The 21,792-nt window shown below is 40.6% G+C and overlaps 1 protein-coding gene across 12 annotated transcripts in view; it reads right to left on the bottom strand.

Annotated features, from left to right (window-relative positions):
* The window catches only part of LOC110527876 (forkhead box protein P1-B), a 205,459-nt gene that overhangs the window by 130,658 nt on the left and 53,009 nt on the right, over nucleotides 1-21,792 (bottom strand). For all 12 annotated transcript variants that reach the window (XM_036983357.2, XM_090240940.1, XM_036983359.2 and 9 more), the window contains exon 3: nucleotides 9,359-9,402. The gene's annotated coding sequence lies outside the window, so the exon portion shown is untranslated. The remainder of the gene's footprint in view (nucleotides 1-9,358; nucleotides 9,403-21,792) is intronic.

Below are 21,792 nucleotides of genomic sequence, written 5' to 3'. Positions count from 1 at the left end.
TTTCTAAGAGAGCGGGAGAGTGAGTGGAGTATTCAAACAAACATCTACAGTGGGGACACAATAGCATCTATTATGTTGGAACCATAAGAGGAATGATGATGCTCTGTCCAAAATATGTATTTCACAGTGGAATTGAGTTGACTCTTCATACTAGCCAGGCATTCAAGTGTATTGGATCCTTCCAGGCACTGCAGTATATCACGACAGAATACTGAATTACATAGTTATGCTATTTAAAACAAGTATAAAGTGTATTGTATTTGAGTACATGCACCTAAACACTGTAGTTTAATTTGCCTACAATAGGAAGACAAATGGTTTGTTTGCGTGCCACTCACTGAATTCCCCCTTTCTCTTTACCAAGTCATCTTTGTTCCAATAACAAACAGAGCTGAATGCAAATAGTTAGGGCCATGCAGCATTCAATTGTTTTGTATTAATATTTGAATATTGAAATAGCACAATTCAGATCTAGATATTCCATTTAAATTTCCATGTGTGAACTGTAGTTGCACATCTACAGATTGTGGGTTCCATTAACATCAGCTCCGTTTTTGAATGTTGAAAACAGCGGTTGTTGTTCTTTTTTTCCCCTTTACATGAGTATACTCCGGTAACATACCTCTATTACCTAAAAGCAAGTTACCCTTGATTCCTAACTGTCGCCTATTTCGCCCGTGTCACAGACAGAACAGAGAGATGTCTGTATCACCCACATTCATGCCACTTTAACCAAATTGGAATCGCCGATAATACTATATTTACATAGCAGTGTTGGCTAGGTGTGATTATGATCATAAAAACGTTCCCCCTACGCTATGATGGAAAGTTGAGCAGCAGTGAGTGAGTGAGGCTGAAGAACATAAGTTAGCACAAGTTACAGAGGAGCCAAGGGAAATAGCTCAATTACACACATGGAGCTCCAGCATCATGTGGCTGTGCTGTGGTAAACAGATGCAGGGTGACCGTCTCTAGTAAGTGATCAGTCAAGTAGCTGTCAGCGGGACTTCATCCATTCACTTGTTGAGATGATATATTCCTGTTGCTCCCCCTCACTTACACAAGCCCACACAATTTGCTTACAGGCCTGAGCTGATCAGCCGATTAAATTGAGAGAGGATATCATTAACGTTGTTCCTCGTGTCACCAACGTTTGTTGCACTTTTACAGCCAGTCAAACAGACCAAACGGTTTTGCATGAACTGGGACGGATAGGCTAAGTATGTGTGGCTTTAGTTCCCTTCCTCTCAGAGAGCCAGACTCTTCTCTGTCTGTGACACTAGCCATTCCACTCATTAAATACATAACCTGAAAACCAGAAACTGGGAGAGACCATATTACAGTACTAACAAGTAAACGACAAAAAAGTGTATTCTTTATGTCAATAAGTGATGTTATTCTCAGTCAAATCGCTCCGTGCTCAACAAAGAGCATTCAAGACGATATTTCTCTCGGCTGTCGTCTCACTGTGACGGTGCCTCTCACTGTGGCGTTGACTGTGCCTCATACAGAATGTCTGTATGAGGGCCTTTGAGAGCGTACAGTACAGTCTATCTAATCAGAGTTCCTGTCCAGACCTCAGATGTCAGAGTGAATGGAAGGCAGCTTCAGAGGGAGGCCCAGTACAGCCTGGTCTCAGACTAGACGTAACATAGTAAATGTAAATGCAACTTTTCACCTACAGTGCCTTGCGAAAGTATTCGGCCCCCTTGAACTTTGCGACCTTTTGCCACATTTCAGGCTTCAAACATAAAGATATAAAACTGTATTTTTTTGTGAAGAATCAACAACAAGTGGGACACAATCATGAAGTGGAACGACATTTATTGGATATTTCAAACTTTTTTAACAAATCAAAAACTGAAAAATTGGGCATGCAAAATTATTCAGCCCCTTTACTTTCAGTGCAGCAAACTCTCTCCAGAAGTTCAGTGAGGATCTCTGAATGATCCAATGTTGACCTAAATGACTAATGATGATAAATACAATCCACCTGTGTAAAATCAAGTCTCCGTATAAATGCACCTGCACTGTGATAGTCTCAGAGGTCCGTTAAAAGCGCAGAGAGCATCATGAAGAACAAGGAACACACCAGGCAGGTCCGAGATACTGTTGTGAAGAAGTTTAAAGCCGGATTTGGATGCAAAAAGATTTCCCAAGCTTTAAACATCACAAGGAGCACTGTGCAAGCGATAATATTGAAATGGAAGGAGTATCAGACCACTGCAAATCTACCAAGACCTGGCCGTCCCTCTAAACTTTCAGCTCATACAAGGAGAAGACTGATCAGAGATGCAGCCAAGAGGCCCATGATCACTCTGGATGAACTGCAGAGATCTACAGCTGAGGTGGGAGACTCTGTCCATAGGACAACAATCAGTCGTATATTGCACAAATCTGGCCTTTATGGAAGAGTGGCAAGAAGAAAGACATTTCTTAAAGATATCCATAAAAAGTGTTGTTTAAAGTTTGCCACAAGCCACCTGGGAGACACACCAAACATGTGGAAGAAGGTGCTCTGGTCAGATGAAACCAAAATTGAAATTTTTGGCAACAATGCAAAACTTTATGTTTGGCGTAAAAGCAACACAGCTGAACACACCATCCCCACTGTCAAACATGGTGGTGGCAGCATCATGGTTTGGGCCTGCTTTTCTTCAGCAGGGACAGGGAAGATGGTTAAATTGATGGGAAGATGGATGGAGCCAAATACAGGACCATTCTGGAAGAAAACCTGATGGAGTCTGCAAAAGACCTGAGACTGGGACGGAGATTTGTCTTCCAACAAGACAATGATCCAAAACATAAAGCAAAATCTACAATGGAATGGTTCAAAAATAAACATATCCAGGTGTTAGAATGGCCAAGTCAAAGTCCAGACCTGAATCCAATTGAGAATCTGTGGAAAGAACTGAAAACTGCTGTTCACAAATGCTCTCCATCCAACCTCACTGAGCTCGAGCTGTTTTGCAAGGAGGAATGGGAAAAAATGTCAGTCTCTCGATGTGCAAAACTGATAGAGACATACCCCAAGCGACTTACAGCTGTAATCGCAGCAAAAGGTGGCGCTACAAAGTATTAACTTAAGGGGGCTGAATCATTTTGCACGCCCAATTTTTCAGTTTTTGATTTGTTAAAAAAAGTTTGAAATATCCAATAAATGTCATTCCACTTCATGATTGTGTCCCACTTGTTGTTGATTCTTCACAAAAAAATACAGTTTTATATCCTTATGTTTGAAGCCTGAAATGTGGCAAAAGGTCGCAAAGTTCAAGGGGGCCGAATACTTTCGCAAGGCACTGTACTTACTACCTTTTAGCTACTTTGCAACTACTTACCATGTTAGCTAACCCTTAACCTAACCCATTTAGATAACCCCAACCTTAACTCTTTAACCTAACTTGATTTAACCCTAAACCCTAGCCTAGCTAACATTAGCCAGCGAGCTAACGTTAGTCAGCTAGCTAGAATTAGTAAGATATAACACGTTTTGCAAATCCGTAACATAATGTACGTTTTGCAAATTCTTAACAGATATGATTTGTAATTAGTAACATATCATTCAAAATGGGTGATGGACACAAATTAATACATACCATACGAAACGTAACATATCATACTAAATGGAGTGTCTCTGATTTACGTATAGAATAATACAAAATGGCCTGAGACCAGGTTGAGTTACCAGGCCTGTCCTGTCCTCCCTTAGCTCAGACAGGAAACAAGGAGCAGCGCTGGCACTGCCTTCCCTCATCTGCCTGCCACTGCCAGCAGCGCAGCACTAAGTTCACAGGAGCCGTGTCTGACTGCATGCTTAGCTCAGCGTTGGATGGCTCGTTTGATTCCAGGCGGTGTGGCACATCTGTTGCTTGTCACATCGCGTCGTGGCTCCATGTCTGCGAGCAAGACATGACCCGAGCAGCGCGTTGGTCCGCACGTCTCATGCTCTCTGTGTGTTGACAAACAGCGCTGAGTCTGGCCCAAGTACCTGCATGTCCACAGTCACAACGTTCAGGTGGTGGGATACGTCACTAGCCGTACAACCACTGTCAAATACTCAGAGTCTATTAATACTCAGTGTATTGTAAGAAATTGGTTTGAGTGACAAAGTGTAGAAATCAATGTGTATATTATCAGTCATCCAAGGAGTGCTGAAAGAATATTCAAAAAGGTATTTCATAATGGCCATGGAAAAATGTAAACTAAGGAAAAAAATTATGGAAAGTATTCACTTAACCTAAGACCTCCTCAGAATTGCCATAACTTTATATTGAGAATCAATTACTTTATTCCAATATCTATAGAAATGCTTTGTTGCTCTAAATCAAATCTCAATAAAGGGTATGTAGGCTTCAGAATGTACTTGGACATAATAGTAAAAAGTGCTTTAAGTGCTTTTAAAGAAAGAGCCAGAATATATTCCATGCGAAACTTACATTGTAAGCTTAAATACATCAGTGATGACCATTGCTAATTGATTATTTCACCATACATCTACGAAGTACACATCATGCAATAATGAAATGACATTGTTTCCCATCACCAGCCTACATTTAGTGGGAAGAGCAGCACTAAAGAGGCTGAGAAGTTGTGACAAATGGAACTGTTTCAGAAGCTCTGGGTTTCATGCATTCAAAAGTACTTCACTTCTGTGTCCTTGTCTTTTCTCTAATCAATATTCAAAAGTGCCTGGTAATTGGAAGTTTAGGATACATTTACATGCAAAGGATTGTCTATCATATTCATCAACTACTTACTTGGCTGACACAAACCTGTCAATGAGCGTTCTTTTATTGTTGTGTTATCTTTAAATTATGAGATGAATGTTTGTGGTACCAAAATGACATTTAGCATACATCTTATCCTAAAACACTTCTTTCTTTTTTTTTTTACAGTTATAATAATAATTGGAAAATTGAACAAACGTTTGAATTTCCACATGTATTAAAAGCCAAACTGGTTATGTAAATACCTCTCCTACTCAGAAGGTGGGGGAAATATTTAGATGGCTCATTTACATTATCAGATAGCACAACATTCATTTGTTCCATTCAGTATCAACCTGTTTTGCAAGCGCACAAAACTAGACACGACACAGATGCACCACGGCTTATCATGCCACACAACACAACAATACTGATTAAACTGATAAAATGCCAGAACATCACGATGGAACACCATGACAACCCTCTCAACCAGCCACATCAAACCTCAAGATACCAGTATCACAACAACAACGGATCATCAAGATATCAAAACACATACCAAAAGAATATGCTAAAGCGCAAATAGCCTACAACATTACAACGAGTCTCTAATGTATTCTGAGAGGGTTTATTTGTTTAAGGCCTGCATCCAAAGGATCAGTCTGGCCTTCATTAGTCTCCATCTGACATCTATGTCAACAACATGTTGGCAAGCCCCATTCCCAAAGAGCTGCCCAACGCATTCCACTGCACATATCACAGGTTGTTATCATTCCAGAGAGAATTCTACATTGGTGAACACCAGCACTTTAATTAGAGCCACTATTTGATCATTCCACAGCTGGGCTTTATTAAGGCGCAGTGGTGTAAATTACTTAAGTAAAAATACTTGCAGTTGAAGTCTACATACACCTAGGTTGGTGTCATTAAAACTCGTTCTTCAACCACTCCACAAATGTCTTGTTAACAAACTATAGTTTTGGCAAGTCGGTTAGGACATCTACTTTGTGCATGACAAGTCATTTTTCCAAAAATTGTTTACAGACAAATTATTTCACTTACAATTCACTGTATCACAATTCCAGTGGGTCAGAAGTTTACATCCACTAAGTTGACTGTGCAGCTTGGAAAATTCCAGAAAATGATGTCATGGCTATAGAAGTTTCTGATAGGCTAAATGACATAATTTGAGTCAATTAGAGGTGTACCTGTGGATGTATTTCAAGGCCTCCCTTCAAACTCAGTGCCTCCTTGCTTGACATCATGGGAAAATCAAAATAAATCAGCCAAGACCTCAGAAAAAACAATTGCACACCTACATAAGTCTGGTTCATCCTTGGGAGCAATTTCCAAATGCCAAATACCACGTTCATCTGTACAAACAATAGCACGCAAGTATAAAACACCACGGGACCACGCAGCCGTCATTCCTCTCAGGAAGGAGACGCGTTCTGTCTCTTAGAGATTAACGTACTTTGGTGGAAAAGTGCAAATCAATTCCAGAACAACAGCAAAGGACATTGTGAAGATGCTGGGGGAAACAGGTACAAAAGTATCTATATCCACAGTAAAACGAGTCCTATATTGACATAACCTGAAAGGCCGCTCAGCAAGGAAGAAGCCACTGCTCCAAAACCGCCATATAAAAGACAGACTTCGGTTTGCAACTGCACATGGGGACAAGACCATACTTTTTGGAAAATGTCCTCTGGTCTGATGAAACAAAAATAGAACTGTTTGGCCATAATGACCATCGTTATGTTTGGACAAAAAAGTGGGAGGTTTGCAAGCCAAAGAACACCATCCCAACCGTGAAGCACGGGGGTGGCAGCATCATGTTGTGGTGGTGCTTTGCTGCAGGAGGGATTGGTGCACTTCACAATAAAGATGGCTTCATGAGGGAGGAAAATTACGTGGATATATTGAAGCAACATCTCAAGACATCAGTCAGGAAGTTAAATCTTGGTCGCAAATGGGTCTTCCAAATGGACAATGACCACAAGCATACTTCCAAAGTTGTGGCAAAATGGCTTAAGGACAACAAAGTCAACGTACTGGAGTGGCCATCACAAATCCTATAGAAAATTTGTGGGCAGAACTGAAAAGGTGTGTGCGAGCAAGAAGGCCTACAAACCTGACTCAGTTACACCAGCTCTGTCAGGAGGAATGGGCCAAAATTCACCCAACTTATTGTGGGATGCTTGTGGAAGGCTATCCGAAATGTTTGACCCAAGTTAAACAATTTAAAGGCCAAATACTAATTGAGTGTATGTAAACGTCTGACCCACTGGGAATGCAATTAAATAAATACAAGCTTAAATAAATCATTCTCCCTACTATTATTCTGACATTTCACATTCTTAAAATAAAGTGGTGATCCTAACTGACCTAAGACGAGGAATTTGTACTTGGATTAAATGTCAGGAATTGTGAAAAAGATGAGTGTGAGTCGTGTGAGTCGATATTTGGGGTATCTGTACTTTACTATTTATATTTTTGACTACTTGTATTTTTACTCCATTACATACCTAATGATACTAATGTACTTTTTACTACATACTTTTTCCCTGATACCCAAATGTACTCGTTACATTTTGAATGCTTAGCCGGCCTTAAATTGTCCAATTCACTCCCCTATCACGACAACATCCCTGGTCATCCCTGCTGCCTTTGATCTGGCAGACTCACTAAACACACATGCTTCGTTTGTAAAAGATGCCTGAGTGTTGCAACTGGCTATCCATAAAAAAATAAAAATAAAAGTTAATGGTGTCGTCTGGTTTGCATAATATAAGGCATTTTGAAATTAATTATACTTTAACTTTTGATATTTAAGTATATTTAAAACCAGACTTTTCTCAAGTAGTATTTTACCGGATGACTCACTTTTACTTGAGTCATTTTCTATTAGGGTATCTTTACTTTTACTCAAGTATGACAATTGGGTACTTTTTTCACCACTGTTAAGGAGGAGTTCTCAGCACCCCCCCTGACTCCATTGAGGGTAACACAGCAGAGGATATGTAAACCAGTATAGTTCATATAAACCTGTATAGGGTCAGACTACATTTGGATAGTCCAGATGGTCCATCTGTAGATGCTCTACAGATAGTTTGTTGATGGTAGGACCATCTGTTTAGAAATAACTGCTTGCTAAACTTACGATTAGGTTTAGTGTTAGGGCTAGGGTTAAGTTTAGGTTTAGGATAGGGGTTAAGGTTAGGGTTAGTAGATAAGTCTGTAGACATCTACTGATGGACTATCCAAATAAGCCAGTATAGCTCTGCCTAGCAGTCAGGGACAGTAACTGGCTCTAGCAGAGCTAACCTGTACTCCTACCCGATGTCTGAAACCCTACTCTAATCCAACAACAACACCATCCAACCCAGTGGAAGACAAACTGTGTTTCATCTCCGCGTCAAGGCACTGGACAGTGTTACCATATGAAATGTGACAGGATTTCTCTGTGGAGGCTTAAGTCATATGTAAGTATTCAATTGCAGACTGAGGATCATGGCCATACGGTCACAGAATACAACCTGACCAATATCTGACTGAAACAGACAAGAGACTGAACAGATAAATGTAATCTACAACATGTCTCGCCAAGGTCAAAATGAGCTCTTAACGCAAACACTAGATTTAAGTCTGAGCTTCCCGAGCGTGAAGGTGGTGTGGTCGGTAGGAAGGTCAGCCATGTTTAGTGTTTACAGTATACTCCAGGCTTTGAAATAGTTTTGCAGTGTGGAGTCTGCACTGGGTCATTGTTTGTTTTGGATGTGTTTATACACCACACACAGTGTAAATGACTTGGGAGACGGTGCGAGGAGACTTACAGACGTGAACCTGCATATAGTATCTGGTCATGTTTTTGCCTTGAATTCAGTCACAACCCGCTGGGCACAAATGTCAATTCAACACCTATTCCACGTTGGATCAATGTAATTTCATTGAATTGAGGTGGAAAAAAACTTTGATTCAAGTGTGTAACCAGTGGGAACTGTGACAATACGGTGGTGTGGATTCGGGGGTTACGGTACAGGGAACCTATGTTGATCATGCATTGTCACTAAAATTTCTGCATCATTCAAAGTAATGTAAATACTAAATGGCAAAAAACAACGGATCAATTACAATAGCACCTGTTACTACAGGTGTAGGATCTTAATTTAAGACAGTTTTCTACAGCAGGAAAATAATCCTGCAGCAACAGGATATGTAAATTATTATGTGGATTATAATTCATTGATATTTTTTGTTGGGGTTGATAATTTTTTTACATTATGGCAAATGAAGTCTGACATTTGAAACCTTGAAAACACTACAAGTTTGCATTTCCTGAGGTGCAGGAAAATTCTCCTCAACAAAATAGTGATCAAATTAGGATCCTACATCTGCATGTAAAATCTAATTTATTGTTTTGCAATCTCAATTTTCATCAGATGTAAACAGTTGCATGTATTATGTTTCTCTGAGATATAGCTCAAACAAGTGTAATGTGGATTCACTTGACTAGGCCTTTGTTTAGTTGAAAACCCTCTATACAGGGAAACTCTCGTCCATGGATGTAGTGTATTTAATATGAGTATAGATCTGTCATGTCTATTAGGAGTCTCTGGTTGTGTCAATGGGGTCTTACTCTAGTCACTTACTTTGATTTCTGTCTCCAAAGGGGGTCACCACTGGAGTCTCTTGGCTGGAGGAAAACACAAGCAGGTGGAAGAGGGGGAGGGAGAGAGAGAGGGGGGGAGAGAGAAGGGAGGGGAGGAATAAAAGTGAAAAGGAGAAAATTAGGAAGATATTAATATCAATAGGAAATTAAGAAATCTATGGCACTCCTTCAATCGAAAAACGACAAACACAGTATTTCATTCCTGTTGGGTACCACCCTGTTATTGAGAAACAGTATTATGCTAGTAAATACTCTATGTCACAATGTGTGCTTGCGTGCGTGCATGCGTGGGGTCACTTTCAAACAATTCTTCATTAGAGCAGCATCAAGTAGGCTGTTCCTCAGAGCTTATTTTCTTTCCATGTTTTAAATATCTTTGGATACATATTTAGCATCTCAAATGAGAATTCCCTTGATTAAACAAATAAGGGCACATTCAGAAAACTGTAATTGAGTTCAAATGTATTCTAGCTGTGCTCTAATTGCATTTAAACACCGTTCCACCCTAACCCTAGACCCACAGCTCCTTCTGCTTAATTACTGCCCTCTGAAGACAAATCCCTCCGCTGTGGATGGAAAAATAAAAAACAGTGTAAGTTTTATGGCACGTTGTTAAAAAGACCTATAAACTTTTTGGGATTCAATATAAATAAAACCCCGGCCCCGAGTCGAGGGCTCAGAGAACACGGAGCACACTGAAATAACTTGTTGGAACATTGCACACCCCATCTCAAATAAAACGCCACAGATTAACACCAACATCATATGGCTTACTTCTGTCACTCGGTCTGCATCCCCCACCTCCACTTTTTCTCTCCTTTTTAAAACAGGGAGGGAAGAAAAGGCTAAATGTGTTTCCTGAAAGGAAGGAGAGGTGGAAAAAGCCCATCCTGCCCTTGGAATCACCACCGCGCGTCCTGTCCTGTAAGAGCTACCCGCCACTGGCCTTTCTGCAGAGGCAGCAGAACTTCCCTGAGAGGAGAGGGGACTGTCTGCCAACTCAAACAGGGCTCCCTCTCCCTCTCCCGGCGGCCAGCGGCCCACGGGTTTGCCCTGCTCAGTGCTGGTGTTTCCTGAGGGCTCGCTGCAGCTGGAGCTCTCTTAATAAAGGCAATAGGGAATGTCAGAGAGCTACTGTAATCTCACTAGCCTGCTCCTGTCAGCAGGACGTTCACAATCAAAGCAGAAACAACCCCACGCATTGTTTTTTTCCACCAGCCCCATCATAAACTTCCCACGAATCACAAAGACAGCACGGCGAGAGGCTAACCGCTGGTCCCTGATCTTGCCAAACAAAATGCCAGGAGACCGGGAATGACATTCAACTCTGGTTTAAAAATACGAGCAGTTAGAAAATGATTAGAGTCTTATTTTATTGTTGAGCGCCTGACACAGGAGAGGAAACCAGAACAATCAACCCAACTGACTTTTTTTTCTGCTGAATTTAGAAACACTAATTAGTTTTGCTCTCATAAACCCAACCTGAAAAGGACCAATTGGAAAGTGAGAATGAGACGTACAGCAGAAACAAACATTCTCCTATTAAAGTCCCACATCCACAACTTTACCGCAATGACTTTCACACTGCTCCCATGGTGAGCCGAATGTTACCCACTCAACGCAGTCACGTACTCATCTTGATAAGTTAATAGGCCTTTATGTAATCCTTTAGCAAGCCTTTTACAGAGTTTGTAGGAAAGTATTACTGATCTAGAGAGCCACATCAAACCCAATTGGAGAGGCTTGGTTCAACAGATGTCTGAACAACCAGGCTGACCTCAGCACCAGCTGGGCTCTACCGTGAACCAACCAGGGCCAGACAGAGAGAAAGTTACCTGTTCGCAGCTGCCTGGTTTACATGAATTTCCTGTTTCAAGGGTATCGAAACCACTATATCCCTAGTACCCATTGACTAACAACTGGGACCTGTACCTTCCTGTGCTAGCCTATCACGCAGCGCATTCTCTTGCCAAGTCGTGTGGGTTTCATGTTTAGTTTGTCATAAGAAATGAATGATAAACTTGTCTTCAGGAATTTTCACTGCTATTCCCCCAGCAAACAGCAGAGAGTGTTTCATCACTGTCGGGCCTAAGACTGATGGCCTGTCAGAGCCTTCCCCTGCTCTCCGGCTACAGCTTGTGGGCTGGGAAGTGGCTAAAAAAAGGCCACGGCTACACTTCCCTGGCTTGCGCTTTTTACCAGGAGTAATTCTCAGATGCCAGGTCGCTGCCAACGTCCTTGCAGCCAATGGCAGAGAGGCCAATAAGTTCACATTAACTGCAGAGCGTAACTGCGCTGAACATCTGCTCATGAATGAAAGCGCTGCCCACTAACTCAGCGAGTTGAGGCCTGCTGATGAAAAATTCAACGCTCTCCTCGCTGGGACGCATGTTTTGCGCTATTCTCCTGAGTCCCCAAAATTATATTAAGAGAATTTCAGTGCGGCCCAGTGTATCTGAGAGAACAGCTGGTGCTGAAAAGGGATCTGCTGCTCGCCGGGAGCTCAGGGACTTCACACGGGATCAGCCTTCTCGTACACCATTTGTCCTTGAAGGAAAAAAAATCTGTGTTAAGCACCCAGGTAATAATAAGAAAGCAACAGCTACATTTAGCTGATTACACTACCCATGTGTGCAAAACCAGACTGAGAATAACCAATGAAGACATGAATTGAAATGGGGGAGGGGGGGGGCGGACAAAAGGGCAATTGTGACAATAAGTAGCACCCTCTGGAGACATCTGCATACTGTAACACTTCTCCTTTGTTTGGCTTGTTTCCTGATTGGAACTCATTAATTTGATAACTAGGGGGAATCTACCCCCCTACCAAACCAACATGGAGGTAGAAAGAGGAGTAGACCCATCCAATACAGTACATGGGCACCACAACAACGTGATGAGGTGAAGAAATGATTTACCCCAAATTACCTGGTCACATGCAGTCTTCCACTTATACTGAGCAAATTTGAAATATCTCTTCTCATCAGATGGTGAAATAGCCTCTGTTGAAAATAATACATTTAAGGAAGTGAGGATTCTAACCAAAATCTAAAAATAAAAGTTTACGTTACATTTGGTGATTTCACTTCTGTCTTCCTTTAAAAACGGAGATGGTAGGCATCACTTCACTGACACAAACGCGTGGCACACACAGCGACACACAATCATTCATTCTCTCCAAATGCTTTTTGTCTCTATTGCTTGCTTGTCACAATATCCCTCAGATCACCAAGTTTTCATTCCTCCAAAAACACAGTTGCCTTTAGGAACACTTGTGTGGGACAAAACTCACTATTATGTTTACAGACGAGAGAACTACTAATTTACTGCTGGGCTTCCTGTATGTTCCGTTTCGAGAGAAAATGATGGCATATGAAGGAGTTATACAGTATTTAAATTATCATGATGTTACAGCCCCCTCCCCGAAGACTATGTGGGCGAGTAAAAAAATATTTTACAAGACGTTTGGCTGGTGACAAATCACAGCACTTTGTCTTCCTGACACCATGCCTCCTTCCTTCTTCAACCTCCCAACTTCACATGGTGATAGGAAATCACACATTACCACACTGACAAACAATTACAACCATGTCATTAACGAAAACCCTTCCTGAGCCAGCGCTTTGCCAGACAGACACAAAGCATGACAAACCTGACAACACAACACGTCTTCATGATGTCGTAGAACAAACATAGGATTGATCAATCATGACACTAGGACATACATCCAATTTGGACAGGAATCAAATTGGGTGGGTTGGGTGTCAGTGCTTTGTTTAACAAAAGTATCATTACCACAATCCTAAGTTGGTTCCAAAATGTAAAACTAATATCAAAGCCAGAAGGTAGAGAACTCAATTCCTCACTTTATATTAAAAGTCAACCTTTTAGAACAGTTTTCCCATTTAAATGACTTAATCAGATATTAAGCATTAGTATCTCTTTTAATCTCCAAGTGTCAGCTGGCAAATGAAAAAAGCTAGCCTCTGTAAATATGACTGCTTACTTCTAACACAAGCATTGTTGACACGTAATGTAATTTCAGCGGGACATCCAAATGAAAGCACTACGGGGTAATATAATGCTCTTAATGAGAATTCTTTCCAGCTCGAGACCTTGGCGAGATAGCCATAATGCACGGCTTCTCTTTTTAATAAAATAATTGTTACAGTTATTAAAGATGAATCTCATCAGAGGCAAGATGACAAAATAATTCATTACCAAAACCCAGGCTTTAAATAGCTGCAAATTAAAATTCCCCTGAAAATATGCTTCCTGATAAATGGGATCGTTATTTCATATAAATATTGGATATAGTGTGCCCTTGAAAGGAAAGAAATATTGCAACTGTCCATTAAAAAGTTTGCAGTATAAACCAATGAACAGTTTAATCAATAAGAAAAACACTAACAATACCCATACTTTAATTATTGCTACAAATCTGTTAAATATGTCAGGATGTTAGTCTACCCAAAGCTCATTTCTGACACATCGATCAGAGGAAGAAAAGTATAAGACGTATATAGATGTAGGATCTTAATTTGAGCCAGTTTGCTACAGCAGGAAAATAATCCTGCAGCAACTGGAAATGTGAATTATTATTTGGAGTTGAATTAATGGACATTTTTGTAGGGATTGATACATGTAGGGATTGATACATAAGGGAAAATTAAGTCAAATTTCAAAGTGGAAATTACAAACTTCAGAAGCCTTTATAAACCGCATTGCAAGAAGTTCTCCTTCAACAGGGTGATCAAATTAGGATCCTACATTTGTAATAACTCCTACATATGGGTGTTAACAAGGTAGACCACTGAGCTACTGCCTGCACGGAGGTGCCCACGTCCCCCTGAGCACTGGGAACCACGGAGAACCATGGGGAACCTTGGACTCACTACTTCCACCAGTACATTCATGTGTAAAACAGACTGTTTTGAGGCCCGTGGCTCCACTAACTCTCCCCTGGTCCCTCCCCGCTCACAGCTCTTCTCAAGCTTTATTTGTGTACTCAAAAGAAATGATTTACAGTGATGGCATGGAAACTTCCCAGCATGCCTTTTAACCTGTCGTTTTTCACTCTCTTCACAGCAGGCTGTCCAGAGGAAATGCTTTATTAAGATCCCGGAGACATAAAGAGCCAGGGTGACTTACTCCTGCATTACTGTCTAAAAGGTAAAGTTATTTAGACCAATAAAGCACTAATATATTGTTTTAGTGGAATTACACCGAAGTTATCTCTACCTTAATAACATCACCGCAACCCCTAATGTTGTTTAGATCAATAAAGCCTATTAAAGTAATGACCTCAACACAGATAACACTGTATACTGGCATTACGAAGCACAGAGAACAACTGAAGTCAAATCACAAACCATTCTAATACGGTTCAAAATGTGACCCGTTTCAGGAAGCTAGGCAGGCGTATGTTGCACGTCACTACTTCACAGGAGGTTTTGTGATCATTTGAACGTCTTTTTTTTGGTATTTTATCAAAATGCATTTTTTGGCAGAAAAGCCTTCTGGAATATGTGAACTTGTATGTGCCTTAATAACAAACTTGTATTCCCTAAGTAAATACAAATAAAATTGTTCAATTACAAGCCAAGTTGGTTTAGCTATGGAAAAAGCCAGGAACCTTCCCGCTAGCCATGACTGGCTGAGATAATGGATGGGCTGGACATGCCGGGAGATGAGTGTGGATTGGTCTGCCGTGAAGCATGCTTCTGTCGATAACATTTGCTGCTCAGTATGTGTTGATCATCCTTTCTAGAGCAGATTTTTTTTGTTTTTACAACGTCAGCCATCGAAAAATACAAAATGTGTTACTTTTCTCAACAACACTGACGCCCTGAATTTAGCAGGCGCAATCAACAGATCAGTTGGAAAAAGTTGTGATGGGCTATTTGCACTGCTAATTATAGCCTAAAGTTAGTTAGCTAGCGAACATCGAACCTAGTTGGTTAGCTTTAGCTACTTGCATATTCATACTAGGGCTACTGTATGACAATACGTTTGGTATTGGTATTGGTAGCAGTATGAGTTTGGTTTATTCCAGTTCATTGTTTAGCTAGCTAGTTACATGTCCAAACAAGAGACTCTACTTCGCCAGATGATTACATGACCCATCAAGTTAGCAAGGTGTGTCTGGGGGAGATTACGGCCAGCTATTGTATTTCATGAACATGTGTACATGTCTAGACAATAGTGACCCATCCACTTAGCTAGATGTGGCTATAGCATTTCTTTCACATGACCCATCAATTTAGACAAGTGTGTCTGGGGTAAGCGTAATCTAATAATGATCAAATATTTGTATCTGGAAACTTTGTTTTTGATATTGCTACTAAGCAAATACGCTAGTAACCATTTCACTGTACTATTTTCACCTTCTGTGTCCTGTGCATGTGACAAATTCACTTTTATTTGATATAGAGTGTGTTTACCAGAGATGGTAATGTGAACAACATAACCTGCACCAAAGTCAGATTAGGATATAGGCCAAGGACTCCCTTATTGTAGACTACTACGGTTACCATATTTAGCCTTCAAAACTTTGGTTGTTTACTACACTACTCACTCTGTTTAGCACATGGCCTCACATGTGAATCTTTAAAGAGATGGGTGGGGGTAAAGCTTAAGAGGGTGTGAACGATGCTGAAGGGGTGTAGACAAAGAAGAGCTCTCCAGTTGGCATACCAAACCATTCAAGGGGCATTTTCTCCAAAGTGGGGTTACAAGTTGATGAACATTCAAAGCAGAATTACTTTCCATTTTCCCTCAACTGTAGTGTATGATATACCATTTGTAGCTCTGAGTCTCTACTTTTATCCAATGTAAAAAACACAATTTCAAATTTTGCTACATTGGACTGAATCCAGGTGGTGGGTCACAAATGTGAACATGATGAATAGCTAACGCTGTGCCCTAGGAACTAGTTTATGACACACTGACTTAAAAGAGTAGTGTGTGAAAAAGGCCTCCTTCTTAACGTCAGGATGGTGATGTCAGAGAGTTGACATGTTTCTTTCCTGTCGGAAAACACTCTTTCTCTTGCAGGCCATAGAATAAGGAGTTGAGGTTCATTTAAGCCCTCTGTGGTAGAACCCTGTATGACGTGGAATCAGTAGAGCTCTCCAAACCCACACTTCCCGCAGCCAGCTCCTACTCCATTCAGATGGGATCATTCCTAGTAGTGTCCACCAGGTGATGCACTAAATCAACCTAAATCAGCATCTGTCCATCAGCCCCTGAGGTGAACGATGACCACTGTTCATCTACTCCTACAGGGTCACCCCCTCCCCCAGTCACCATGACAATACAGGAGGAGAAGGAACGTGCATACAGCAGCATCATCACACTCCTGTGCTGCAGCTTAAATCCAATCAGATTCACAGTCAGTGATGGGAGATACTTAAGGAATTGAAGGAACCTCACGAATCATATATAAGCAATGTTATGAAATAAATTCAAGGTATAGTCCTGACAGACTAAATATGGCTATTGTTTATTGTTTAATTCAGTAGTACGAACATCAACACAGATTTTGTAATTGGTCTAGAGGTGTCACAGAGAGAGTTTGATAAGCTTATACAGACTGGTCAACAGAGGGGATGTGGTGAAGCATACAAATGGTTGAAGAGAAAACACTTGTGCGTGCGCGTCTGTTGTTAGTGTACAGACATGGATTGCAGCACAGAGAAACACCACAACTCAAACCACAGGAAAGACTGTTTTGATGTTACCTCTATCAGCAGGATAGGTGATGAAAAAAAAAACACTTTTGTAAGACAAAGTGTTTAAGAAAAGTCCCTTTGCAGGGTTTCATTATGTTGTGAGATGAATTCAGAGGTTCAGGCAGAGGAATGACACTCAAAACATAAACAACAGAAATAACAAGAGCCTTTTAAGAAGTTTCAATTGACTCTCACATCAATGCATTTGTGAAGACCACTTTAGGTAGATAACTGTCTGAGTAACCAGAGAAAGGCAGTATGCCACTCAACAACAAAAGCTTTTTGTCATCTCCTCTTTCTAGTTTGCACCAATACCAAACTTAAGCATTCACATATGGTTAGCCTCTCTCTACATTTTCACAACCCAACTAACTGTTGATATCCCCAGTTACACAATGAAGCCATTTCACAGAGGTCAACAAGCAGGCACCCGAGCACCATGAGGTGGGGAAATCCCTACTTTTCTTTACACCACAGCTTTAAAACAGATTACACCTCTATTTTTTTTCAGGGAAGGCAAACAGGTATGAATAATAGTGTGATTAAGGGAGTATTGACAACAGGAGAGGAGTCATGTCTCAGCTGGAGGCTCTTTGGTTACTCCAGAGGACTAAATCCAGGGGTTATATCTGCACTGCACAATGCTGTCCTCCTTCCTGCAGGGTCCACAGTCAGGCCCACTGCTGTCCCACACAGACCGACCGACCACTAGAAACCTGAGATGATCCAGGCAGCACAAAGAGAGCGCACAGAGGTGATGATTGTGAATAATACCTCTGCAAAATGATCATATTTGACAGTATAATATTACCGAACAATAAATAAATGGGGCTAATAAGGGAAATAGAGAGAGAGAGAGAGAGAGCAAAAGAAAGAAAGTAAAGTGAGAGGATATCTGCCGCCAGCCTCAAAGTGAAAGCATAAATAAAGTGTGGCGCAGATCTTTTACCTTCTTCAATTATCTGGCTTTTGACATGCAAGCTGAGCACAGTATAATTAACATCTCTGGAGATAATGGGGTCGCTACTCACTGATCAATCTCACACATATATTATCCGCCTCTTACCAATCTATGCTCCCTCCGTTATCATGAGAAGGGAAAAACGCCACTATGGCATTTGCCTTTAAATAATTCTCTGAGATTATGCTTTATGTCAGCTCCAATAGGGCCCATATCCCAAAACGTAAATTAGGGCTGAGATCCAACAGATAGCTGTGGTAAATACACGAGCTGATGCAACGCTATCTAACTTGTTTTTTGCATGCCTATTCATGCAAAATCAAATAGTATCCTCTTAATCAATTACTCACTGAACATATCACTAAATTAAAATTGCATTTAGCCCTAGTCCCCATAGCCAATAACATTAAATCATTGGCCTAGTAATCTTTGCACTGAGGTAAGTTTTTAATTTTTTTATTTGTACCTTTATTTTACTAGGCAAGTCAGTTAAGAACAAATTTTTATTTTCAATGACGGCCTAGGCACAGTGTCTTTGAGAGGTCATCTTCTCAGCCCAATATTCTCAGGCCAATCTTGTAAAAGCTGCTAGCCACACCCTCTGACCAAGATAACACCTGATTCGCCACTAAACATGCCCTCAAGTGATTTTGTTGGGGTCCCCCAAAGTATTTGGTTAAAAAAAAAAAAAAGACTAAAATCACCAGGAATTCAGCAAAACATTTTTTTTTTAATGTTAACTTTTTATTTTTTATCAAAATGTGTATTTTGGCAGAAATGCCTTTTGGAACATGTGAACATTCATGTGCCTTACTTACAAACTTGTATTCCATCTATAAATACAAATAAAATTGTTAAAATTATGAGCAGAGTTGGTTTAGCCACGGGGAAAAAGCAAAAACCATCCCGCACTCATGCTTGGCTGAGATAGTGAGTGGGCTGGATATGCCGAGAGATGATTTCAGATTGTTCTGCCATGTAGCTCGCTTCTGTCTATGACAAGAGCTGGTCAGTATGTGTTGGTAATCCCTTCTAATGGTTTTTATTTTATTTTTTAAAGATATCACATAGTAGAGCTGCATAAGTGTTGCTCTCGCTAGCTAATGCTACATGTATGATCTGTGTAGTAATATTATTCGTATCTCATAACTATTTGCATTGCTAGTTATAGACTAATGTTAGCTAGCTAACATTGAACCTGGTTGGTTAGCTACTTAAAGATTCATGGAAGGAAACAACGCTATGAGTTGGGATTATGGTTCATTGTTTAGCTAACTTGCTACATGTCTAAACAAGAGACTCCACTATGCAAGTAACCATTTTAATAGAATGTTCATGATGTCACTGAGACTACTGTCAATAGACGTAGCTGGTAAATTCGCAGAATAACTGACAAATTTATGAACTCACAACACCCGTTGAATATGGCCCATGTCAGGAAAGGTTGGCAAAAAATTATAATTCAATTGTTGCCAGCAGTCACCAACGCTCGGTATAACATTAAAAACAGCCTGTACCCGCAAAACACCAGTCTCAACGTCAACATCCGGGAAGCTGGCCAGTTTTATTGCTTCTTTAATCAGCAAAAGTTTTCATCTTTGCTAACATAATTGCAAAATGTTTTTCTAATGATCAATTAGTCTTTTAAAATGATAAACTTGGATTAGCTAACACAACTTGCCTTTGGAACACAGGAGTGATGGTTTCTGATAATGGGCCTCTGTATGCCTATGTAGATATTCCATTAAAAAGCAGTCGTTTCCAGCTACAATAGTCATTTACAACATTAATGTCTACACTCTATTTCTGATCAATTTTATGTTATTTTAAATGGAGAAAAAAAAAGTTTTATCTTTCAAAAACAAGGACATTTCTAAGTGACCCCAAACTTTTGAACGGTAGTGTATATATAAATATTTAAAAAATGTTTTAATGACTCCTTCATTTAACTAGGCAAGCCAGTTAAGAACAAATTCTTATTTACAATGACGGCCTACACCGGCCAAACCCGGACGACACTGGGCCAATTGTCCTCCACCCTATGGGACTAACAATCACGGCCGGTAGTGATACAGCCTGGATTCAAGCCAGGGTCTGTAGTGACGCCTCTAGCACTGAAATGCAGTGCCTTAGACCGCTGCGCCACTCCGGAGCCCATGATATACAATTTTCTAGCTCTTAGTCTCTACTTTTATCCAGTGTTAAAAACACAATTTCAAATTGTGCTACGTAAAAAAAAAACATAAGACCAAATAGAGCCGGTCGGTCACACGTAGATGAATTGAGAAAAGTGAATTATTACGTGACATAAAACATGTGTCAGTGCTTGTTAGGCACATGGATGGACATTGTCAAGAGGTGGACCACAACAAGCATAGGGCCACCACTTCCCTTTCAGATCTAAAGCCACCACAACAGACTCAGTAGAGGCTGTCCCAGTCTAAATAGTGTTGCTCTCTCAGGTTATTTACCAGAGATTCTTTGAAAACAGCTGGAGCCAAAAGCCCTGAGACGTGTATCTAGTTGTTGTTTGGATTATTTCCATCCGCCTGTCAATGGCAGGATCACATCTCCGGAGATGGAGGTGTAGTGCCCTGTAGGAACTCACTAATACACTGCACCCAGAGAGAGAAGCGAGGAGAGAGGCAGAGTTTACTGGGGCACCCTGCACATTATCCACTCCTTCAGGGGGGCTAAATGAAGATGAGGAGTACAGTCTCTGCTTCTGTTAAGGGTCAGCTGCTGCTGCAAATACAATAAAGCTGATTATTGTGGAAAACAGACAATAATATAACCTAGATATTTTCTGAATAATCAAGTAGGTATTGCATTCCATGTGTCTTCGCAACATTACAGCCTGGAAGTATTCAGATGAAATCTCCACATAAAGCATAAGAAAACAAAGATAGTCTTTGTTTATGATAAAGTACACCAATTTAGAGTCACCTCGTTACATCAATACCAGTGTAAGCCCACATTCTGATTTGCTTGAACACCAGTGTTCCAAGTATTCATTTTACGAGAAATAATGAGATGTGAACTACTCTGCTTAACTCCCACATTATAAGCGTTAAGCACAGCCTCCTAAATTCTACATTATCTCTTGAAGCATGAGGCGGTCAGTATAATATCTCACTACTTAGAGAAGTGATCCATGAACAAAATGGAGATACAATATACTTTTGTATTTGTAAGCCTCATGAAAGCCTTTATTAACCTTATATACTACCAGTCTTGATGCAAATGTTGCAAGAGCAGCCTCAATTATTATCACCGTTTTGAAGATACATTTCTGAATGACAACTGCTCCTTTTATTTACCAATATCAATAAGAAGCATTGACAACAAAATCAAAACATCACTGACAATGAAAATGCACAATTCCAAAGTATGAGCAACACTGCAATTTAACAGAGACTGAATTGATTGCAAAATGGAGGATGTTTTTTTTTTTTTTTTTTGCCACCGTTGCTTAGGAGGTTCAGTGAGCTACTTAAGTGTATTAATGCGATGCTGCCTGGAGACTGGATGGTTTATCACTTTGCACACTCTCAACAAATGTGCGTTTTATGTGGCAGGTCTGAGTTTAGACTCTGGTGTCCAGCCGTAAGGCAGCTAATAAAAAAACGACCTTTGAAACCTGGTGTGTGTGGACTAGTACCGACATGACACCACCGAGCAGGCAGGCGTCAATGTGGCTCACCTTTTCACCATGCTCAC

This window comes from Oncorhynchus mykiss, chromosome 7 (genome assembly GCF_057628025.1).
Source record: "Oncorhynchus mykiss isolate SJ-2025 chromosome 7, ASM5762802v1, whole genome shotgun sequence".
Lineage (NCBI taxonomy): Eukaryota > Metazoa > Chordata > Actinopteri > Salmoniformes > Salmonidae > Oncorhynchus > Oncorhynchus mykiss.
The sequence above is the reverse complement of the archived record's forward strand: the minus strand, read 5'-3'. Positions and strand labels throughout refer to the sequence as shown.